This window comes from Mauremys mutica, chromosome 5 (genome assembly GCF_020497125.1).
Source record: "Mauremys mutica isolate MM-2020 ecotype Southern chromosome 5, ASM2049712v1, whole genome shotgun sequence".
NCBI lineage: Eukaryota > Metazoa > Chordata > Testudines > Geoemydidae > Mauremys > Mauremys mutica.
Window position 1 is genome coordinate 105935697 of NC_059076.1, and position 25340 is coordinate 105961036.

Below are 25340 nucleotides of genomic sequence, written 5' to 3' on the forward strand. Positions count from 1 at the left end.
TGATGACCAGTTCTCTGAAAAGCAGAGAAAGGAAGGGATCACCGATGCAATTCTTTTTCTTATGAGTTATGAAAAATCAGGGTTTTGCTTGGAGGGAGGCAACATAATTTTCCTTCTGTATTCTATATCCTCCAGTAATTTTGCTGGTCTATATTATGATGTGTATATCTCACATTTGTCCTTTTTTTCACTGCTTCAGAGTTGGTAACCCTATGCAATTTCTTTCTTTCTTTCTTAATACTAAATGAACCCTGTATTTATGGCTTCAGCTTTGGAAGTTGAATCATATGCTCACACTCTAATGGAGTCAGAAAGTAGTATTTTCCTTAGTATATGACTTTGAAAAAGACAAAAGGGAATTTGTTGCATGCAGGAAGTTTGCAGCAGCCACAAACGACAAACCTCTTGTTTATCTCATTATGTACCTGATAAGCTTTCCAAAAGAAGTAAATATTACCTAAACAGTATTCTTCATAATCTAAAATCAGGTAATAATGGCATATTTCATTACAACTGGCAGAATAGGCAAACAAATGTCACTGGTTTTATTGTGAGGTTATCTTTTTTTGAGGGGGTCATTATCTTGAGCTGGAGCCTTTTCTGTTTCATCACTGCAGTTTAAAGTAAGAGTGCTACTAACTCTACTCACTTAGGTACTGAAGGGATGACATCAGGTGAAGTGAATTCTGGTGCCAGCACTGCTAATTCTTGTTACTCAAGACCACTCTCTTTTTAATCTCAGGAAGCTCAAAATCAGGGCTAAAATGGCATTCACAGTGGCCACTATTTTTTCTTTGAGATGAATATAACTCTAGGGCAAAAGTGTTGGCACTCACTGATGACAGAATTAGCAAATAATAGCAAAATTCTGCCCTGTCTGGAGAAGATGGTGCAGAGAACGTCTTCCTTTCAATTCACCTCTAAGAGAACAGGACTAGGCATGATTTAGTGCTACCCCTTTAGTACGAGGCTCTATGCCTGACTAAGGTACTTTGCAATGCTGAGGGGACATATACCTCTTGACAAGACAACTGACCCTCCTGCACACATGCTGTCACGGTTCAACAAATATTGGGGCAGTGCACTCTGCACATTTTATCAAGCAGCAATAGGGGACATTGTAGAGTGAGCTCCCCTAAACTCCTGAGCCATGTTACCCTGAACAAGCAGCATGGCTCAGAACCCCATCAGTTAACTTCTAACACTCTGCTTCACCTCAATTCATGTCATAAGGGTACAATTGCAAGTTTTGGACTAAATGAGTTAGTTATGCAGTTTTCATTTAAACATGTAAGGTCAGATACTATTCCTAGTTATTCTCCAGAAAATATCATATATCAAATATCATATTGCCTCTATATAAATCCGTGGTACACCCATATCTTGAATACTTTATGCAGATATGGTTGCCCCATCTCAAAAAAGATATATTGGAGTTGGAAAAGGTTCAGAAAAGGGCAACAAAAATAATTAGGGGTATGGAACAGCTTCCATCTGAGGAGAGATTTATAAGACTGGGACTTTTCAGCTTGGAAAAGAGATGATTAAGGGGGCATATGATTGCAGTCTATAAAATCATGACTGGTGTAGAGAAAATAAATAAGGAAATGCTATTTACTCCTTCTCATAACACAAGAACTAGGGGTCACCAAATGAAATTAATAGGCAGCAAATTTAAAACAAACAAAAGGAAGTATTTCTTCACATAATGCACAGTCAACCTGTGGAACTTTTGGCCAAAGGAGGTTGTGAAGGCAAAGACTATAACAGGGTTCAAAAAAGAACTAGATAAATTCATGGAGGATAGCTGGATCAATGGCTGTTAGCCAGGATGGGCAGGGATGGTGTCCCTAGCCCAGAGGTGCGCACACTACAGCCCACAGGACCCTCCTGCCCAGCCCCTGAGCTCCTGGCCTGCGAGACTAGCTACCAGACCCTCCCCTGCTGTTCCCCCTCCCCCGCAGCCTCAGCTCGCTCACTTCACCACTGGAGCAATGCTCTGGGTGGCGCAGCTGTGCACTCTTGCTGGGCAGCGCAGCTGCAGAGTCTTGGCCTTACCCAGTGCTCCATGCTGCGCTGTGGTGTGGCTGGCTCCAGCCAGGAAGCGCAGCTGCCTGTCCCGGTGCTCTGGGTGGTGCAGCTGTAGCGCTGCCAGCCACTGGTGCTCCAGGCAGTGTGGTAAGGGGGCAGGGAGCAGGGGGGTTTGGATAGAGGGCAGAAGAGTTTTGTTGAGTGGTCGGGGGTGCGGGGGTAGATAGGGGGCCGGAGCAGTTAGAGGGTGGGGAAGAGTGGGGTTGAATGGGAGCAGGGGTCCTGGGGGGACAGTCAGGAAGGAGAGAGGGGTTGGAGGGGGGCGTCTGGGGGCAGTCAGGGGCAGGGATTCTGGGGGGTGTCAGGGGACAGAAAGACTGGTTGGTTGGATGGGGCAGGGGTCCCAGGGGGCATTCAGGAATGAGAGGAGGGGTTGGATGGGGCGGTGGGGGACAGTCAGGGGTGGGGCATCCAGGGGCAGTCAGGGGACAGGGAGCAGGGGGGGTGGATGGGGCAGGGGTCCCGGGGGGGCCATCAGGGAACCGGGGTGTGGGGGTTGGCTGGGGCAGGAGTCCCTGGGGGGAGTGCCAGGAGGCGAGAAGCGGGGGGGGGGTCAGATAGGAGGAGGGGGCCAGGCCAGGCCTGGCATCTCCTAACTGGCCCTCCATACAATTTCTGAAACCCGATGCCAAAAAGTTTGCCCATCCATGCCCTAGCCCCTGTTTTTCAAAAGCTGGGAATGAGTGACAGGGGATGAGTCACTTGATGATTACCTGTTCTGTTCATTCGCTCTGGGGCACCTGGATTGGCCACTGTTGGAAGACAGGATACTGGGCTAACTGAACCTTTGATCTGATCCAGTATGGCCATTCTTATGTTCTTATGTCCACTGAAACCCAGGGAGTTACGTTGGAGATTAATTTGAGCCAACTAGTTCATAATGGTTTACAGTGGATATCTCGTATGTCATAATTTATAACAAAGCTGCATGATTTCACTACAAAATTTGCTTTATAATAGAGCATGCCAAAAATAGAAAAAAATGCTTTTTATTGTTAACACTTGATCATACTCTATCTTAATATGGCCTCTCTCCATATTTAAATTTCACACAAAAAATATGGTGTAAGAACATTAAGGTTTCGAAGTCAAGCACTCTATAATTAGGAAATGCCAGAATTCAGATTGCCAATGAAACTTTAATTAGACAACTTGTATGTATGTATTATGATACAGTCTTTCATTGCATGATCACATACTGTTTCTTCTGCAGGACCCCTACTTCTTTCAGTGCACAGGATGGATCTGCTCCGGAGATGAATTAGGGTTGTTTAATAAAGGAGCCTATTATCTGTGGGATCCCTGCCTGATTTGGCCAAATTAGGGCAGATTTTCACAGGGACAGCAAAGGCACCTCTCAGACACAAAGGCCAACCCCTGCCAAATTTTAGGTCTTTGTTCCAAAGGAGGGAGACCAAAAACATTTAAAAGAGCTAAAGATTTTTTTATCGTGCTTTTTCCCTCACCTCATTCCTGAAAACAACTAAACCAATGTTTCTGAAATTTTCTGACAAAATTCAGCCTGAGGCTGACACCAAACATGGGAAATTTCATCCCAAATGGTTAGAGTTTGGAAAAGTTATAAACAATTGAAAACAGGGTTGTATAATGGGAAGTATTGAGCCCCATCAGTAATAATTTTCCATAGCTTGGGTGGCAAATACATTTTGGATTCTACTGAGCACTGAAAAAAAAAACCCTCTAAAAAGGGCTACTTCTTCTATGAAACATACTCAACTAATATTGAAATAATTGACGCATGTTAGAGGCCCTTCTCAAGGCACAGCTTCATTAAATCAAGGTTAATAGCAAAATCTTATGCCTGATAATTTTAATTTTTTATATTTAATTTAATTTTTTCTGCACCATGTACCCTTTCTGGCTTATTTACCTGATTTTCTATTAAGTGAACAGCATGAACTTCTAATATTTAGTTCCAAAGATCAAGCATCATGTTCTTATCTAACAAAAATGTCGAGGTGTCAGCCTGATTATACCCTTTGTTGCACAAATAGGCAGCAAAACACAGAGAGTGGATTTCAAAAATTCTCACCATTGGTCTAATTCTGTTCCTACTGAAGTCAATGTTATTGACTTTAATAGTATTGATTCAATGGGATAAGAGTTTGGCCAACACTGAGTACTTTTGAAAATCCCATCTAGCTACCCTTCTGACTTCAGTACAATCTGTTTGGATTGCTGTATCTCTGTAGAGGAAAAATCAGTTAACCATTTTGGGCTTAAAGTTTATTTCCCCAGAATACATGTAATCCTAAAAGTGTCAGTTGAATTTTAAAGACATAGCATTTGTCTGACATAAAAGCACAGCTGGCTTTTATGAACAAATATTATGTATCATATAATTAGCAATTATTACATTTTTCCCCATGTATATTTATTTTCAAGGCATGTGACATAAATCAGGCATTGAGTGGTAAGTGCTTTTCTAAACAAAATCTCAAGATGTGATATTTTAGAAAAATTAGAACAATTATATTTATATTGATGTGTGTGTATGTATGTGTGTGTGTTTGTGAATTATAGCTTGTGACAAATGAAGGTTATAGCCTTATAACTTAGTTCAAATGTATTGTCTCTGCATATTCGTACTTTTAGGGTATGCTTTAGAACGTTCTAGAAAGCAGTGCTGAACTCAGGAGCTCTAATTAATCAAATGTTGCAGGAATGCCCTGGAAGATTGAGCATCAGATCTATATATCAAGTTGAAGGCGTAATAAACAAATCTGTATAGCAATGAAGGTAGCATTCCTACAAAAATAAAATAGAAACATTACAAAGTTATACTAAATGACACTCCTTTAGCTCATGAGTCCTAAGGCTCTGAGGTACTATCACTATGGCTTAAACATAGCCTAATCCACATAGACAGACATTCTTTTTACAGGGATCTCCAAAGGCTATAAACAAGGAGTAGGTGAATTCCTAAAAATTATTTTTCTATCCACATAAAAGAAAAGGTAAATGAGACCCCAGTCTTGAAAAGGTTTCTCAAGCATGGACTTTTACTCCAGAGTGGAGTTCTCTTTTCAACCTTAACTACTGGAGGCAGATTACATACGAAGAAAATCTTTATGCTGTATACAAATACTAGACTAGCTGTCAAGCAGCCAAAGCTCGCTTTGCATGTGTGCGTCTGTGTAATATTTCACATATATCAAATAAACTTCTATAATAGCATATGCCCATAAAAGTCAGTGTGGTCTAGGGCACAGGCTAGTGTGCTAAACGACATAGGTTTGATTCCCTGTTTAGCCTCTAACCTGCTGTGCAACCTCAGACAATTTACTTCACCTTTTTGTTCCTTTTTTCACCTCTGACCCTTTGCCATGTCTATTTAGATTGTAAACTCTTAGGGCATGTCTACACTTACTTCTGGAGTGATCGATCCAGCGGGGGTCAATTTATCGCATCTAGTGAAGACGTGATAAATCGACCACTGAATGCTTTCCTGTCAATTCCGTTACTCCACTGGAGTGAGACGCGTAGGCGGAGTCGACGGGGGAGCATCAGCAGTTGACCTACCGCAGAGAAGACACCACGGTAAGTAGATCTAAGTACATTGACTTCAGCTACGTTATTCACATAGCTGAAGTTGTGTAACTTAGATTGCTCCCCCCCACATACCACCAGTGTAGACCACCAGGCCTTAGAGGCAAGGACTGTCTCTCACTATGTTTTTTACAGAGTGTAGTAAAATGAGGCTTCATTCTCAACAAGTCTTTGCATTTTTCTAATATTACATGTTCATAAAGAAAATCTAATTAAGCTGTACACATATAAAACTATATTAGGCTCTGATCCTTCAAGGGGACCCACTAGTGTGGACTTTTGTTCCCAGATAAAATTCTGTCGACTCTGTAGGGGGATTATCTGTGTTCAGTTGTTATTAGATTTACGTTACTATTTGTACACAGTATAAAGAGTCAGTTCTTATGGTATTTTCATATAGTAAGTGTGATTAAAAGTATATATATATATATATATATATATATATATATATATATATATTTTGCTTTTCAGGATTACAATACACATTTTCAGTATGAAATAATGGGAACAAGTTCTAAAGCTAATGCTCAGACAAACAAGTATCTTTAATGCAATGCACGTAAAAAGTAATGGAGAAACTAAACCAAATGGTGTGAACTTCAATAGAAAACAGTTCTCGTGAGAAGCAATTTTTACAGAGCTCTTGAATGATTTATTCAACCCGTATTTCATTGATGGTTGTTTTTCAAAGTGGGTCAAGAACACATATGTTTCTAACACATACAGAAATTATGTTAAATTGTAAGGCTCTGATAAACTCAACAAAGCCATACACATTTAGGATTAAGACTTTAGTTCTGTCCACAGCACATTCCCCTGTGCCTCAGTAATTGCAGAGTTGCAAAGGCTAGAGATCAATGCTTTTATGTTATGAGTTAAAGATTAATTGGAAGCCTTATCACTGAATTTTCTTACTTTCTTGGGTTAAAGTCAAACCATTAAAACAACATTAATGAATTTTTTCTATACTAATTTCCTTTTATTAATGGTAGTTAAAAGGAAAAAAGAGCTCATAGGAAGAGCTTTTAAAAATCTATTCTGTAGGTCCTCACCAGGGATCAATATCAATCCCTAAATAGAAAATTCAGGAGAAATTGGATGTGGAATCTGTACAGTGATGTACTTGGGATGGGAAAAGGCATTCAGATATTAGGTGGTGAGTATGACATCGGTAGATCATTTCTGCCATTCTTACATTCATTAGTACCTTTTTCCATGTGTAGTTTAGCTGAAGTCAATGGGCCTATTTGTGGAGTAAAGTCCTACTCAACATAAGCAAAGGTGGCAGAGTTTGACCCAAAATGTATTGTGTCTAGTTATGTCCAGTTTTAAAACAGCACATGACAGTTGCTTTGCATATCTTTGAAAAACAGAAAATTGAACAAGAAAGTTTTCTATTGTCATCCCTTGCTTGGCTTTTATTTAACTGATACCAGTCATTACCAGGAAACAAAGATTCCTGAATTCAGAGCTTAGCAGAATAACATTATCTGTAGTTATTTGTATTATAATATTTACTTCTACCCTGGAAATATGCATGTACATCCTGTTGATGCTTTAATTTTTTTAATATTTTTTTTAAAACTTTACTAAAACTTCTAAAGGTAGTTTGCCTTCTTTTACGTGGACTACAGTCCACGGACAAAATACATATGTTATCCTATGAGTAAGCACAATGTTTTATGCTTAGAGATATGCACAATAAAATATTTCCCTGCCATATGAGCTTAACTATATTTAATTGTGCTATATTAATCAAGATATGTAATTATCTTCCAGTTATATTGGCTCATCACTGTTTAATTAAAACTGAGACCTATTCATTGCACTAATAATTGTTTGTATGAGTCTTTTTTCTTGAGAAAATCTTTTTAATGAAGTAGAATAAATTATGTAATAGTTTACCTTTGGATGGTTATTTGTTTTCAGTTAATTGTAATTATCACTGGCATAAATTAAAGAAGTTATTGTTAACATTAATAAATGCTTTATTATAGCTAGAACTTTTTCCCATTTCCAGGATGTGAAGAACTGGGAAATAACTGATTTATTTTTATGAATATTGTGCTTGCCTTTGTGTGTTTAGGATGGGTTGCTTTTTATGGAGTTAGATGAAAATGGGGCTGTTAAGTGAACCAAGTAGGGGAAAGGCAACATAATAGCCTAGATAAGGAACATCCTAACAAACACAATGGCCAAGTTAATAGCTGTGAAGAGGCAATGCCTTGGTCCCACCCATAGTTACATAGCTGTTTTGCCAAGGCTGAGAACCTGGAGTCCAGGGAGATTACTGATGAACCCAGGAAGTTGAATAGCAAATACTGCCTCCTCAGCCACTCCGGAGCCTGCATGGGGCATAATAATAACCAAAAACTTCCCCCGCCAAACCTGCAACCAGCGTCCGGTGGCCACAGCTGTGCCAGGGCAGGCTTAGCCTACTCTGGCCTATTATAATTACCGCCCATGCTGCTAGGTATCACATTTGGCAGACAGGCAGGGGTATAACCTGGAGACTTAGTCAGAGAGCAATTAAGTAGCAGGGTCTCACCCAAAGATAAGTGGAGACACAGGCCTGCCACTTGAAAGGGGTGTACACGGAGAACTGGAACAGGGTCTCAGAAGGAGCAATTTACCCATGATACATGACATATACACATTATTTCTAAGGCTTATCAGAATGACATAGTGAACAAGTGGGCAATTACTAATGAGATGGACCCCAGTATTACTAGAGAAATTCTCCAGTCTCCATTTTGCTTTTCTAATCTTTATTCTGAATAAGCAAAAGTCACTCCACCTTGAGATGAATGCTCCAGACCCTGAGAATACTCAGTGAAAACCCAGGATTGCTAAAAATGGTACCCTGGCAAAGAGCCAAGTATATGTGTGTGTGGATCAGCAAAATCACAGCTCTGAGGTAAATGACAGCAGTGACCATGTGCAATATTGGTGGCTACTGAGCATGTGCAGTAAGGGGTGACAGAGAGGTCAGTTAACTGACCATCTAGCTGGTTATAGCCCACTCATACCAGTCACAACTTGTTCTAAAGGTCAGAACCGTCAATGATAATTCTGAAGTAATGGTTAATACTGAGCATGTATGAATGACGCTATTGCTTCTAAGAATAGAAAGGTATATTAAGAGAGAGTCAGAGTGCAGCATAAAAAGCCAGCTACCAGCAGGAAGATTTGCAGATGGAGAAGATCTGGATTGGAAAGAGAGAGAGAGATTAGATCGGGAGAAGACAGGGAACTGGAAGCCAGCAAAGAGAAAGCGGATGGAAAGAAATAAGAAAAGCTGTGTCAGAGAGACAGAAGAAACCAGAGCACAACAAAGCTGACTAACCAGGAGCTGAACAGCAACTGTGAGTAAAGATTTACAAAGCAGCAACAGTGATTTTAAAGGCATACCAATGGATTAAAAATGTAAGATTGTAATGTTTTATATGATTTTTTAGAGTAGTATAATTTAGTATAATATTATATATGTGTAGACTTGGAGTATATGTGTGTGTTTTAATTGTATTTTATTTATGTAAAACTTAAAGTATAATTTAAGAACTGCTGTCAGAGATTTTTTTGCAAACTGGGCACTTGTACCAAATTGCTTCGCTTAGAATCATTTGACTTATATGCTATTGTAGTTTGAATGCTCTTTAATGTGCAATATGGGATTGGTGTCAGGGATTTTGTGCCTTGTTTAGGATTAGCATGCACAGTGGCCACACCCCGGGCAACGGCTTTGACAGGCCAGCTAAACCAGGTGAGTGTAACTGATGGGACTCGAACTCTCAGTGAATTAGGGATATGCCTACCCTGCATGCAACGTCAGCTCCGGCGGACTGGGTGAAAGAGATCACTAAGATCCAACGGCCAAGAAGGTGGTTCTGCAACGCTTTGTGGACAGCGAAGGGCTTGACGAGGCACGAAAGATGTCAAGGCCATCCACTGCAACCAAAGAAGTTACCAGTCGTGACGATTTTTCGTACCATTGGTGTCTGGCTTCTAAGGTCGAGAGAGTGGGATTGCAACAGCTCTACCACTTAAAAAGCTTTCACGCACAGGTCCTGTGCAAATCATCAAACATCATCATCATACCACCCAAGTCCTGCGGCGATGGGGGAGGGGCAAAGCGACAGGTGGAGGTTACCACTGGGAGTCGTAGTCCCAATCCTGCACGCAGGTGGCCTGTGGATAGGTGGTCATCCAGCTCTGTACCTGGGGCAGCAGAGTTGCCCGGCAGCATCCCAGGCGTCTGAGCAGCCCTCTTCAGGACAACACTGCTCACCCTAGTAAGGGAGGGGCCTAGAAAAGGTGGCCTAAAAATTGCCTGCCCTACAACAACTGGCCAGCAAGCTGCGGCTGGCAGTTTAACCCAACCTGCGGCCGAAACCAAAAGAAAAATTTGAGGAAACTTACCATTGGTGTATGGAATGTTCGTTCCCTCATGGATCGAGACGCTGTTGCAAGACCTGAGAGAAGGACAGCTCTCATTGCTCGAGAACTAGCCCGCTACAACATTGATATAGCGGCATTAAGTGAAACAAGATTGCCTGGGGAAGGTTCCTTGAGCGAACCAGGAAGTGGTTACACCTTCTTCTGGAAGGGTAAGACTGAGACAGAGGACAGAATACATGGAGTTGGTCTGGCAATAAAAACCTCATTGATGCATCAACTCCCAGACCTTCCAGTGGGTATCAATGAAAGATTGCTGAAACTACGTTTCCCACTAAATTCCAAACGTCATGCCACCATCATCAGTGCATATGCACCCACTCTAACATGCTCTGACAACTCAAAGGAACAATACTATGAAGATCTCGACAGACTGATCAAGGCCACACCTGTAACAGACAAACTACTCCTACTTGAAGATTTCAATGCCCGAGTTGGGGCTGACAGCAAGAACTGGAAAGGAGTAACCGGGCCACATGGTGTAGGCAAAATAAACAGCAATGGACTACTCCTTTTGAGCCTTTGTTCTGAAAATGACCTGACCATTACCAACACTCTGTTCCGACAAGCGGACAAATACAAAACAACATGGATGCACCCTAGGTCCAAACAGTGGCATCTGATAGATTATGCCATTGTCAGAAGGCGAAACATCCGAGACGTACTGATCACCAGAGTAATGTGAGGCGCAGAGTGCTGGACAGATCACAGATTAGTCAGGATGTCTCTTCAACTTCACATCGCTCCCTCTCGGCACAAACGCCCTAAGCATGTGCGACCTGCTTTCAACATAGCCAAACTGAAGGATGCTCAGTGTTTCAACAATTTCCAGAGGAGTCTTGATGACAAACTGACATCCCACGGACAATTGATCGGTACTGTAACCAAAAAGTGGGACCAGTTCAAGCAGATAGTGACTGACACAGCAATAACATCTCTTGGACCAAAGAAAAGAACACATCAGGATTTGTTTGATGAGAACCAAGAAGAAATATGCTCAGCACTGGAAGTAAAGAGAAAAGCCTTTATCGAATGGCAGAATGACCCCTCCTCAGTCTCTAAATGGGACCATGTCAAGTACATTCAGAGCAAAACACAGAAAGACCTCCGTCAGATACAAGACAACTGGTGGGAGAGCAAAACCAAAGAAATTGAGCACTATGCTGAGACTCACAACTCAAAGATGTTCTTCAGTGCTATTAAGACTGTCTATGGACCTTCTAAACCAAAGACCACCCCATTGCTCTCATCAGACAACACAACGCTAATTAAAGATAAAGAAGGCATCAACGAAAGATGGCGAGAACACTTTAGCAACCTTCTCAATAGACCATCAACCGTGAATAATAATGTCCTCAGTGAAATTCCACAACAACCTGCTCTGACAGATCTTGACTTTCCGCCCACTATAGATGAGATTAAGAAAGCTGTTAGCCAGATGAGTTCAGGAAAAGCTCCTGGAAAAGATTGGATACCAGCAGAGATATACAAAGCAGCAGGTCCAGCAGCACTAGCAGCATTCCACAGCGTGATCATCAGCATCTGGGAGGATGAAAATATACCACAGGACCTCCGCGACGCTACTATTGTCTCTCTTTTCAAGAACAAAGGCAGCAAAGCAGAATGTGGAAACTATAGAGGCATATCCCTCCTCTCCGTTGGTGGGAAGATCATCGCCCGCATCATCTTGAACCGCCTAATAGCCAGTATTTCCGAGGCAAATCTACCTGAAAGTCAATGTGGTTTCCGACCTGGCCGGAGCACAGTCGACATGGTGTTTGCTGTCAGACAAATACAAGAGAAGTGCATTGAACAGAATATGCACCTGTATGCTGTCTTCATAGATCTGACAAAGGCGTTTGATACCGTCAACAGGGATGCCCTTTGGACCATTCTAACACGACTTGCCTGCCCAAGAAAATTTGGCCAGATTATACGGCTTTTTCATGACAGCATGACAGACGAAGTATTGTCTGATGGAGCCACATCAGCCCCCTTCAACATCACCAATGGCGTGAAACAAGGATGTGTTCTCGCTCCTGTCCTATTTAACCTGTTCTTTGCATGCGTCCTTAACCATGCAATGAAAGATCTGGACCAAGGTATATACTTGAAATACCGGCACGATGGTTCACCTTTTGACCTCCGTCGCCTGAATGCAAAGACTAAGATAGTGCAGAAACTCCTTCTTGAGACACTCTTTGCCGACGACTGTGCCCTCATGGCTCACACTGAAAATGATCTTCAGCACATTGTCAACAAGTTTGCTGAAGCCTCGCAACTCTTCGGACTAACTATCAGCCTCGGAAATACAGAAGTTCTTCATCAACCTGCACCTGGATCAAATGCTTCTGTCCTGAGTATCTCCATTGATGGCACTCAGCTTAAAGTAGTGGAGAACTTTAAATACCTGGGTAGTGTCATATCCAGTGATGGATCACTGGATAATGAGATCAATGCACGAATATCCAAAGCAAGCCAGGCACTTGGCTGTCTGCGTGTCAAAGTTTTAAACCACCACAACATCCGGATGTCAACAAAACTGCTTGTGTACAGAGCTGTTGTTCTCTCATCTCTTTTGTACGGCTGCGAAACATGGACACTATATAGGTGTCACATCAAGCAGCTTGAAGCATTCCACATGCGCTGCCTCCGCAACATCATGAAGATCCGCTGGCAAGACAAAGTGCCCAATCTCGAGGTCCTCAAGAGAGCCCAGATGACAAGCATCGAAATGATGATCATGAAGTCACAGCTACGTTGGACCGGTCATGTCAGCCGCATGGATGGCTACAGAATCCCCCGCCAGCTTCTGTATGGTGACCTCTCCAAGGGCATCCGGCATATAGGTCGTCCACAGAAACGTTACAAGGACACCATCAAAGCCAATCTGCAGTACAGCAGTATCAAACCTAGGGACCTTGAGGACGCCGCCAGCAACAGAACACAGTGGCGTGCAACAGTTAGAAATACCTGCATCACCTTTGAGGAAGACCACTGCCGGCGTCTACAAGAGGCACGCGAATGACGTCACAGAGCATCAGCAGCGCACAATCCACTGACCGCGAACTTCGCATGCATCATCTGCAGCAAAATGTGCCCCTCTAGAATTGGCTTGTACAGTCATCAGAGGGCACACCATGAGACCAACAATAGATGATCTGCACAGGCTTGCATCCGAAGAAGTGGGTATTCACCCACGAAAACTCATGCTGCAAAACTTCTGTTAGTCTATAAGGTGCCACAGGATTCTTTGCTGCTTGCACAGATTTGTCATCATCAGATCGATGGACTACCAAGAAGAAGATTGGAGATTATTAGTTACTTTAATAAAAGATACTTTGTTTTGGAAGAAATGCAGCTTTTGTCAATTAGTTTAGCGGAAGGCTATATCTGGGTCTTTTATTGTTTCCTTAACAACCCAGGAAACTTTTACCTCAGGAAGAACAGACTAAGGGGGCGATAGGCAGGGTGTTATAGCAGTGTCCCAAAATCCATTTTTGGGGTAACACCAGCATGGCTCCCACTGCTTGTCTGTTTCACTTTGGGGGCATGTGCACATTGATGGACATCTCTGCTGCTTCTCTCCAGTGTGCTGCCATGAGTCAGGCAGGTGCTCAGACAACACTGTACAACAGTCTGCTGCTCCCAATTGTCCTCTCCTGCCCAGTCTCTAAACCACTGAGAACTTCTGCTCTCACACACAGTCCCATATACAATTTGTGTTGGCCATCATGGGACTACTTCCTCAAACCACATATGGTGCATCCCTGGCCATACTGCCGTAGCAGTCTCCACTGATCAACTTAATACCTCTTTCTACTGCAGTCTGCAAAGAAGGAGTAAGCTGAATATCATCAACATCACACCTTTGCAGCCTTCATTTATTTTCTGGCTACTGGTCCCCCACCTACCTCAACTTGATTTCCCAGGTGCCAGATGAAAAAACCAGAAATCTCCTGTAGCTGTCTGTCCTTAGTTGTGCAATTTGGTGCTGTGGTGTGAGGTGAGTCTATTTATTTTCTTCAAAGAGGCAAGTAATAAGGGTGAAGAACAGGTATTATATACACTTGACTTATACCCAGGTGTGGGGGAGGAGTAGCTCAGTGGTTTTGAGCATTGGCCTGCTAAACCCAGGATTGTTAATTCAATCCTTGAGAGGGCAATTTAGGGATCTGGGGCAAAGATCTATCAGGGACAGTACTTGGTCCTGTTGTGAAGGCAGGGGACTGGACTCAATGACCTTTCAAGGTCCCTTCCAGTTCTATGAGATAGGTATTAATACCTTTATGTTTGGTGTGGCTTGTTCCAGTTACCTCAGGAAAATTATCTGTTTTTCAGTGTCATCTATCTGGTCCCCTTATCTACCTGTCCAGAGATTCACAGGTCTTGTGTAGACTAGGATAAAAGGTGAGTTGTTAACCAACACATTCTAACTAACATGTTTGAAAAAGCACATTGCATTCAACATGTGCTAAACTAGTTGAGTTAAAGGCCATGGGAGAGCCTAGGATTTAACTTGACCAATTTAGCATATGTTAAAACAGCGGTTCTCAAATTTTAGAAAACTGAGGACCCCCATTTTGATTTAAAATTTTTGGGGACCCCCAAGCACCCCACTCAGCCCTTGCCCTTCCCCATCCCTTCCCAGAGATCACACCTCTGCCCTGCCTCTTCTTCAAGGCCCCGCCCCCGCTCACTCCATCCCCCCCTCCCTCCATCGCTCGCTCTCCCCCACACTCACTCACTTTCACCAGGCTGGGGCAGAGGGTTGGGGTGTAGAAGGGGGTGTGAGGTGCAGGCTTTGGGAGGGAGATTGGGAGTGGGAGGGGGTGTGGGTGCTGGGAGGGAGTTTGGGTGCAGAACTAGGTGTGGGATGCAGACTCTGGGAGGGACTTTGGGTGCATGCTCTGGGTTGGGGCAGGGAGTTGGCGTGTGGGAGGGGGTGAGGGGTGCAGGCTCCTGCCAGGGGTGCTTATCTTGGGCAGCTCCTGAAAATGACCAGCACATCTGTCTGGCAGTGGCTCCTAGGCAAGGGGGCCAGGGGGTTTTCATGCGCTGCCCCTGCCCACAGGCACCACCTCTGCAGCTCCCGTTGGCCATAGTTCCCAGCCAATGAGAGCTGCAGAGTCAGTGCTCGGGGCAGGGGACGCGCACAGAGACCCCCTGCCCTTCTTCCCCCTGCCTCCCAGGGGCTGCAGGGACATGCTGGCTGCTTCTAGGAGTGTAGTGTAGCCAGGGCACATAGGGAGTTCCACCAGACTTTTAGCGCCTAAAATCTCCCAGTTTGGCTTCAGTAGCTTCCGGGAGATAGAGCCTGATTCTGGGAGATGCTGGGAGGGAGGGAGGGAGTTGAGGAAGGGAGAGGGAAGAGTTGATCACCAGGCCCTGTGGAGCCCCTGGAGGACCCTCGGGGACCTCCAGGGTCTGCGAACCCCAGTTTGAGAAATGTTGTGTTAAAGTATAGACTGCCAAGTTTTCTGGTATGTTAGTTAGAACTGGTTAGGTAACACATTCTAACTACATACCTTTAAATCCTAGTTTAGACAATGCCACAGATTCCAATAACTAAATTTAAATCTTTTATTCTAGGAAATTGCATATGTTGAGTTGAATTTTTAGTATGTTTTCCAGTGAGGGCTTTGCCTCTCATTTTAAAAGAAGAGATTGTTTGCCAACTTAGCATCCCTGGAATCACACAGTTGCTATACTTGCCAATATTAGCAAAATTAATTTTTTTTACTCTTAAATGTTGGAAGTTATGGTGTCACTGATGAAGTTGCTGCTAAGGCCTCCTCCATCCACTCTTCTAATATTTACTCATCTATATCTCTTATTTCTGACATTTTTTCCCCAAGAACTGAGCTACTGTGGGAGGCCATGCAGTCATGTACTTGAAATTAAAATATATCATTGTGTCGACTGTGTAATTCTAGCTACTGAGTATGCAGCAATATGAAGTTACAGCTGGACTTTCTTTCAAGGAGGAGGATGTACAGTGATTTTTTTCCTGACAGTGAAGTGACTGTCTGGTTCCCTTACGTTCCCCGCTCCACCCCGCCTCTACTGTAACACTACTTCTGCTGAGCTTACTGAGAGAAATATTACTCCAAGAAAATATAATAAAAAAAAGAGTGAAATCCTGGCCAATGATTTTACCAAACATGTCTGGAGATCAAACACTAAGATGTGATCTTAAGGACCACATATTCTAACCTAATTTACATATATTTAACTCTATTTATTTCAGTGGGATTGTTGATGACAAAGATGGGTCCTGTAATTTTAATTAAAACCCAATTTCTCTCTTTCCTTCTTAGCACAAGCCATGTGATCCATCCCCAGTATGAAGACCTTTGTCTTAGCCTTGATTATTTCTTCTCTCAACTACTACAACATCCTCCTCTCTGGCTTCTCAGACATTTATCCATTAGAAACAAAGAGAAAATGTTTTTTTGCTTCAAAACCCAGAAAACCACTCAGGAAAGGCACATTCTAATCTGTATAAAGCAACAGTGCACTATTTTTGTGTATTTGTTGTATCATTTATGCCACACCAAGTTTTACTATGTAATGCTTGATCTAGTTGTTAAAATACAGGACTGAAAATCAGGAGGGCTGGGTTCTATCTTACGGTACTGCAGATTTGCTTTATGACTTTGGGCAAGTCAGTTATTGCCTCTGCTTAAATGTTATCATCTATGAAATAGAGAAAGTATACGTTGTGACATCCTTCAGGGTACTAGCTGGACTTTTGAACAGAGGTATCCCCTTAATTCCCAGCCCAGAGTGTCTCTTACACTGCTCTGCTAGTGAAAAGAAGCCTTTTCAGGTTTTGCACATGCAAAGAAATACCCAGCAAAGTTACATGAATGCTTTCCCAGCTACTCAGGAACTGTATGCAGGGTAACACCTGCAAATTCTTCAGCCCATCCTTGCATCCCAGAAATGTGTGTTTTACATTGCTCAAGACCCCCTTGATTGGAGAAAATGGATCAATTATTTCATCATTTCATCAAAGGAAATTATCATGCTACAGCCTTTGTTAACCTGAGTAGGGATTCTCCAAGACATTTCAGTCAAAACACACTGATTGAGATAAAATATTAAAACAAGTTTATTAACTAGAGAAAGATAGATTTTAAGTGATTATAAGTGATAAAAGCATAGAAATCAGAATTAGTTACAAAAAGAAATAAAATGATAAAATCACAATCCAATTTCTAAACTTTACCATGGCTAATAGTTCTAAAAGCAAAATAGGTTGTCTTACCATAATTTGCAATACATTTCATAGGCTGTCTCCTTTCAGCCTGCGACCCCCGCCCCCCACTATTCAATGATGGTTCCTTTTGTCTTCCAAATGCTCTTGCCAACATATGTAGAAATCGGGGGGAGGAGAGGTCATGAGGAAACCATTGTCTCTTATTTTATACCCTCCTCCTCTCCTTGAGGAATACCCTCTTCCTCTCAACGGTGTGCAGACAATCAATCTATGGTGTACGGGAGATTCAAAGCATCTTTCAGGTGAACTGTAAATTTCTTTCTCATATCTTTTGTGTACGTGATATTTGAAGCATCTTCAGGGATGACATGCAAAGTCTTTGTTTTACAGTCATTTTGTTATTTCTAAGTACCTAGTCTGTGGGTGTTCCCCAGACTCACAACATGTTTCAATAACAAACATATAGCAAAATCTCATAACTCCCTATACAATGATGATACACACATATTAACAGCACATCAACGTTCTTTTCAGTTGATATGCCACAAGGCATATTTATACAAAACATATCATAACCATACAGAAGTGGTGAACATGGGCTACAGATGGGTTACAGGATGTCACACACATACCCTCCTCCCAGGCATGTACACAGTTTAGGTAATTAAAGTTTCTCAAATGCTTTGAGATCCTAGGAACTAAAGAAGAGAATATTATTATTATTGCTATTTCTGGGAGTAGAGATTGAAGCAACTGAAGAAATTATAAGTAGGGACAAAAGCAATCCCTGTATGTCAAAAATTTGCAAATTTTGTGGGGTCAGAGTCTTTTTGCAGATTTTATTGGTCCTCCACCTGCCAAATGCAAGGCCAACAATTTCAAACTTGGGTGTCTAAATAAACAGCCCGATTTTTGGCAGTGGTGAACAACCACAGCTTGAGGGTAAGCTTGCAATTTAAAATAAAAAACACAGGATCTGATCCTTGAATAGGGAGTTTGGCAGTAGGAAAATCTACATGATCAAACCTGAAATTTCTAGCCCTCCTGGCTGTGAAGATAACTTCTGAATGTAAACAGTGGCTATATAGAATCTTTTTCCAGTTGCAGCCAGACCAGTTGAAACAACAGCAATGCTAATGCAATTTATAAAAAGTAATATGGGCTCCTTACAACAAAACAAATAAGAGAGAAAGGGGTTGATTTGTGCAGGCCTCATTCAGGCAAAACTTCTAAAGACGTTTGAGTAAAGACTGCAGGGTTTGGATCTTAATCACTATTAAATATGCATGAATGTTGTGATTAACATTTAACAAAATCAGTATAAAATCATAAATGACAAAATTCTAAGAGGAATATGAAGTTTTTACATTCCACATTAACCATTTCACAGCTGACGCTTGTATCAGACACATCAAGCTGAGGCAGTTATCCGTTGGAGCAGGATGTACTTGTTGCATCCTGACATTCCATTCATTTGAAAGGATGTTGCGCAAGAAAAAGGCTACAAGTTCTGAATATGTAAGTAACATATTTGAGTCTCAGTTACTGTCTTGAATGCCAATAATGGAGACATCTACTTCTGCCTGCTATTGTGAATGCCAATAACTGAGATGCCTGCCTTTAAAAATGTGGGTAAAAGTGCTGTGTTATAAGGATTGGACTCTTGCTGTGCACTTTGAAGTACTTGTGTGTGTGTCTATGTATTTGTAAAACTTAATCCAGCCATGGATGCAGCTCTCTTTAATAACACTGAATCAGTTATCTTCACAACCAGGAGGGCTTTACACAATTTACTCCTTTGTGCTTCAGTTGCCAACAATGCCATTGTCTGCCATAGGCTTGCCTTACAAGCAGACTGCTTTCTCATGTTGCATTCATTTTGATTTCCAAGTGGAAGTGGTATTAATGGGTTTCCTAGGCACCTACTACAAAAACAATTTGTCTTCTTGGCAGTCTCAGATACTCAGGAACTCTTATGTACTTGTCTTCACTTTGCAGATCATCTTTTTTTGGCACTTAAATATCACAGGAGGGACATCCTGAAGTAGAGATAGCACTTACAGGATTATGCAAGCTGTGCATCATTTCTTGGCTCTAAGGCTGTGCAAGGCTACTGGCACTTGGCTACAGACAGGAAAAAAAATCATTTACAGAAAACCCACTACCTCAGTACAATTTTGAACCACAAAAAATGCTTAATCTCATGGTGCTCATGGCCTGATGATACCTAGAAATTGGACTATATTTATTTGTTCTTGCCTGCAACCTAATCTAGACTGAAGAACAGAAACAGAGATTTGGTTGGGTTTATTTTGTAGTCTAATATCATGAATAAAGTTTTCAGCATTAGAAAAGATATATTTTCTATTTTATTTAATAATAAACAAAGATGTTTACTGTAATGCAGACATTTTAGCTTCCAGTTCAATCTTTGGTGATTTCAAATATCATTCTTGTGTTAAAAGCCATGACGTTTAAAAATGAGCTTTCTTTTAGAAATCATATAACCATTGAATGCAAAACAAAAAGAAGAAAATAGCTTTGATTGTTAAGCAGCAGTATGGGCTTTCAGTGCAGGAAATTCTAATTTGCTAGTTCATCTTTTGAAAGTATTTTTGTAAAGGTCAATGTGAAAGACAGTGATTTATTATGGTCTTGGTTCAGCAAGGTAATTAAGCACATGTATAACTTTAAACACATGAGTGGCTGCATTCAGACTCATTGTATCAGAGTGCCTTACAGTAGTGCATTATGTTATGTGATTAGCATCTGCCATTTGTGGTTCCTTCTTTCTATCTTCCTATGCCCTGGGATGAGATTGCATACGGATTTCATTTGTTTGTGTTTATGTGAAGAAGTATGCCTTGTGCTTGTAATGGAAAGTGGTGATGTTTGTGATGGTTCTTAGACTGTACAGAAGTTTGTTCCAGTGTTAGTCTGGTCCCATAGAAAGCTTTCCCACACAAACATACTTTCTTGTTGTAGAAAGTTTCATTGGATTAGAGAAGTGGAGTTGTCCACCAAGGTCCTCATCACAGAACTTCAGGTGATCTTGTAGGTACCCTTTGACATTAAGTTCTAATATGTACAGTTAGAAAAAAAGGAGCTATGTGCCCATCCTCCATATTCTTGATCCTGAGGAGAGACTGGGAATGCAAAAGAAAAAATTCTAGAGGTCAAGGGGGGTAGAGAGACTTCCGATCTCCTTTGAGTGTGGCAGTGTGCTTAGAAAGTCGTCTTTGGAGAATACATGTACAAACAACTCAGTTAGTTGGAAAAGTGGGGAGAAGAAGAGCATAAAGACAACACCTGAGAATTATCCTTCTGTGTTGCTACTTGTAAGGTAAGTTTCTTTAAAGCTGTAGCAGGAAATGAGGCAGGAGGAGCTGGGGAACATTCTGTGCAGAATCTCTGCATTGAAGCAGAGAGACAGAGTAGCATTAGAGACATTATTTTTTTTCCTTCTTCTAATCAGGCTTCTTGTTCAGTATTGGAAGAATGTGACTTTCTGTGATTCTGTAGCATTTTCACAAAGCATTAGCAGCTCCTATGACTTAATGCAGAGGAATGCAATGGGAGAGAGAAGGTTTCACTGCTGCGTGTGCGCGTTTCTGGTATGTGTCTGTATCTGTGACTGAAGCTGTGTCTACACTAGAGAGTTAATACTTGCAATGGAATAAATCAATAGAACAGGGGTACTTTATGGTATTGCAGGTGCTTGTGGCTCATCAAGGTCATTTCACTGATATCAACTTGGGGTGGTCCGGGAAGATGCATGACACACACATCTTCAGGAACACTGGCCTGTACAGAAAGCCGCAAGCAGAGACTTTCTTTCCAGACTAGAAGATTCCAGTGGGAGATTTTGAAATGCCAACAGTGATCCTGGGAGTCCCAGTGTACCCCTTACTCCCATGGCTAATAAAGCCTTGCACAGGAAACCTGACAGCAGCAAGGAGCACTTCAACAGGCTGAGCAGGTGAAGAATGACCATTGCATGTGCATTTGGCAGATTAAAAGCTTGCTGGTGCTGCCTTTATGGCAGGTTAGACCTAAATGAGAAAAATATTCCCATGGTCATAGCAGCCTGCTGTGCATTGCACAGTATTTGTGAGTTTAAGGGTGAAAAGTTTCCCCAGGGGGTGGCATGTGGAGGCAGATCACCTGGTGGCTGAGTATGAGCAGCCAGATACCATGGCTATTACAGCGCTGTGGGAGGAGTTTGAGGTGGCCTGGGAAGCAGTTCTGTATGGGCTGCAGGGGACGGGGGAAGGTGAGCATGCATGTATTCTGCCTGCAGCATGATTACAGACTTCAGCATATCTGGTTGCTCCCCCATCACTTTTATCATCTGCTCCTGGCCCACTAAAATTTGCTCTTGACCCTGTTTCCTCTCCTGCCTAGTTATTTTACATTTTTCATTAACTGTCTCTCTCCATGCTCTGTGTTCTTGTTCTGCAGCATCAGAGGATTGGAGCACCTCTGGAAACATGTCCTCCTTGCTCCTTCTCGGTCACTTCCTTATCTGGTGGAGGTGCTCTTCTGGTGTGAAGGGGGTTCCCCTGAAGGCCACATCTGCAGAAGCACAACAAACAATAAACAGTAGCATGATTGTTAGTGCACTGACAGCATCAAATCATAATAGTAAAATACACCTCTTTCTCACTGTCTCTTGGCAAGCACACAGATTGACGAATGCCTTAAACATGGTGAATTCAGCTGGGGGGTGGAGGGGTGGAAGGGGTGGGACAGGGTCCCTATGCTGCTCACCTGTGTGCCACTTGGTCCCTGCACAAATGATTGCCGACTAGCATGGGAAATTTTCCTACAATGGGGGAAGGAACAACGCAGCTCTGCCAAGCAACCTCTGGCAGACGATTGGCAAGTACCTCCAGGAAAGTTTCCTAGAGATCTCTCTGGAGGATTCCCGTGAAATCTCAGTATGCATTAACACTCTGTTCCGCAGGGCCCCCACTGTGTAGCTGCACAGGGGAATATGAAGTAGACACAAGCAGAGCTAGTCTTGTACATTTCTATCCCTTAACCCACTTCTAGCATATAACAAAGCAAAGGACAGTTCTGCTTCATGTAACCAAGCAGCACAAACTCAAAATGAGCACTTACCAGAGCTGCATCATGCGTGCCAGAGATGGAGTGCTGGCTTGAACCCTCCAGGGTCAAGAAGAGGTCCTGGCTCACGGTACCAGATGACCTCATTGCCTGTCCCATCTCATCCTTCAACTCCACTTCCTGGTCCACAGCTTCATCCTCAGGGTTGAGTCCACTGACCACTGTCTCCAGCCCCCCCAAAGTATCCATGGGTCTGTTGTTGGTGGAGGTGGTATTGCTGCAGAGGATGGCATCCAACTTCTTATAGAAGTGGCAGGTCTTCAGTACAGCATCAGAGCGATGGTATGACTCCCTTACCTTCTGGTACACCTGTCTCAGTTCCTTTATCTTCTCAAAGCACTGATACATGTGCTGTTTGTAGTCCTTATCCAACATGCCACGAGAAATCTGACTATGTTTTGAAGTTCCTACAGCTGGAGCAGAGCTGGGACTGCACAGCTTCCTCTTCCCACAGACCCTATGAATCCAATAACTCTGGTGTGCTCAAAGTGGGAGAGTGTTTGCTGCATGGAGCTGCCATGGTCACTAGGAAGATGAGATGTGAGCACTCCACACTGAGCAAACAGGAAGTGGAATTTCAAAAATTCCTGGTCCTTTAAGGAGGAAGGGGCAGCTGTCTGTGTAGCAGTGTTCAAAGTGCTGACCAGAGTCACAATGGGCATTGTGAGAAACCTTTTGGAGGTTATTTATGGTGACATAACCAAGCACAGCGTCACATAGACACTCTGTTGATCTAACTTTACTGCAAAAACTCTATGCCTCTCTTCGAGATGGTTTTATTTTGTCAACAAAACAGGAGAGTTTTGTCAGCTGGAGGAGCATTGTAGTGTGTACACCTCCACTGTAAAGCATGAAGATTGTTGGCAACCGGTGGCATTTGCGTCCAAATCACTGATTGAGGCTCATTAAATAACAAATCAGTGAATGAGAAAGGAATAAAACGTCAATAAAACAAACTGGAAAGCGTCTCTTGTGAACTGCTGCACACAACCATGTGGTGTTCCCAATCCCTGCGTTCAGGGCACATCTCCAAATTCGTATGTTCATAATAATGTCCCTCATGAGGGAGCATCTCTAAATGTTAATCTCTACAAATTCCCTCTTAAGAGAAAAACAAATTAACTCATATACACATACATAAAGCAGCTAACACCTATCTAATAACATATGCATTAAATTCTCAACCCATTACCAGCTGAGCTGGAGAAAAGCATTCTCCAGGGGTGTACTTCGATAAACCAGTAATGTTTTATACAAATTACCCTCACTGTAAAAAGTCTTTTTCATGTGGTTCTTTACTGTCTGTATAGACCTTTCCACAAGTCCATTTGATTGGGGGTAATTTGGACTTGATGTTTTGTGATGTATCAGTCTTATGATGTATCTTGCTATTAATACTGTGCAGTGTGCAAATTTTTGGATGCAGAGAATAATAATTTGTGACTATTAACTAATCCTTTGATTGTAAATACGACAGTGCCTACGTTCTCATAAGGCTTTTGAGGAACTGGATGAGATCTCAGTGGCTCTGCCTGTTGGCATGGTTTGCATTTCAAGCATGAAAAGTAGTTTCGTACCACATTAGTAATGTTGTGATAGATCTGCAGACAATACAGCAGCTCTTGTGCTCGTTGTTTGCACTTCTCAATTCCTAAATGACCCTCGTAGATCTTCTGTAGCATTTCTTTTTGGAGGCTCATTGGAATTACAACCTTACTGTCCTTGAAAATCACCCCATCTATCACAGTAAGTTCATGTTTGCAGTTCCAATTGTCTCTTATACTTGGACAGAAACTGCTTCTTTCTTTAGGCCACTCTTTAATTATCAGTTCTTTAAGGATTCCCAATGATTCATCGTTGTCTATTTCCTCTCTTATTTGTTGCAGTTTCCTGTTACCTATGGGAATTGACTTCACAATCAGATCTACATAGGCTTGCATCTCTGTTTCTAAAGTCTTCTCTGGTTTCGTGGAAGCCATTGCCCTGGAAAGTGCATCTGCAGTGCACATGAATTTACTGGGCATGTAAGTCACAAACAAATCATACTTTTGCATGTTTAGCATCGTTCTTTGAATCTTTAAGGTCATTTTGCGGTTTGCTAAATAATGCTATCAGGGGCTTGTAGTCTGTTTGAACTTCCACTGTCTGTCCATAAATATACTGATTAAATCTCTCATAAGCAAACAATATTTCTAAAAGCTCCTTTTTGATCTGTGCATATCTGGTTTCTGCCTCAATCAGTGATTTGGATGCAAATGCCACCGGTTGCCAACAATCTTTATGCTTATGTAAAAATCACTGCACCTAACCCAGACTGTGAAACATCTGCTGAGATTTTAATAAGTCTTCCTGGTGCATAGAACTTCAACATTGGCTCTTGTATCAGTTGTTGTTTTAAATCTTACCATGATTTCTCCAGTTCTGCATCCCAGTACCATTTATTTTTATTCTCTAGGAGTTTTCTCAAAGCTGCTACTTTGGTAGATAGATTAGGTATGAATTTTCCAAGATAAATAACCATTCCCAGGAATTGTTGAACATCTTTCTTTGACTGCATCATTTCAGTGGCTGAAATCTTCCTCTTATCGGTTTTTACACCTTCGTTGGAAATAATGTCCCCAGCAAAAGTCAGTTCTGTAACCCCTAAAACACAGTTCTCCCTATTTAGTTTGAGGTTTGCAGCTCTAGTTGAATCCAGGACTTCCTGACATCTATGATCATGCTCCTCTTTTGCTGAGTCCCAGATGATGATGTCATCCATTGAGGTGTCAACACCATTGATATATTTATAGATCATATGTATGGTTTTGTGGTACACTTCTGGGGCTGAAGCTATGCTGAAGGGTAAGTGTAAGAACCTATATCTTCC

General features: G+C 42.1%; 1 pseudogene; it reads left to right on the plus strand.

Annotated features, from left to right (window-relative positions):
• Window positions 1–9372: 9372 nt before the first annotated feature.
• Window positions 9373–12283, plus strand: LOC123371785 (annotated as a pseudogene).
• The last annotated feature ends 13057 nt before the right edge of the window (window positions 12284–25340 follow it).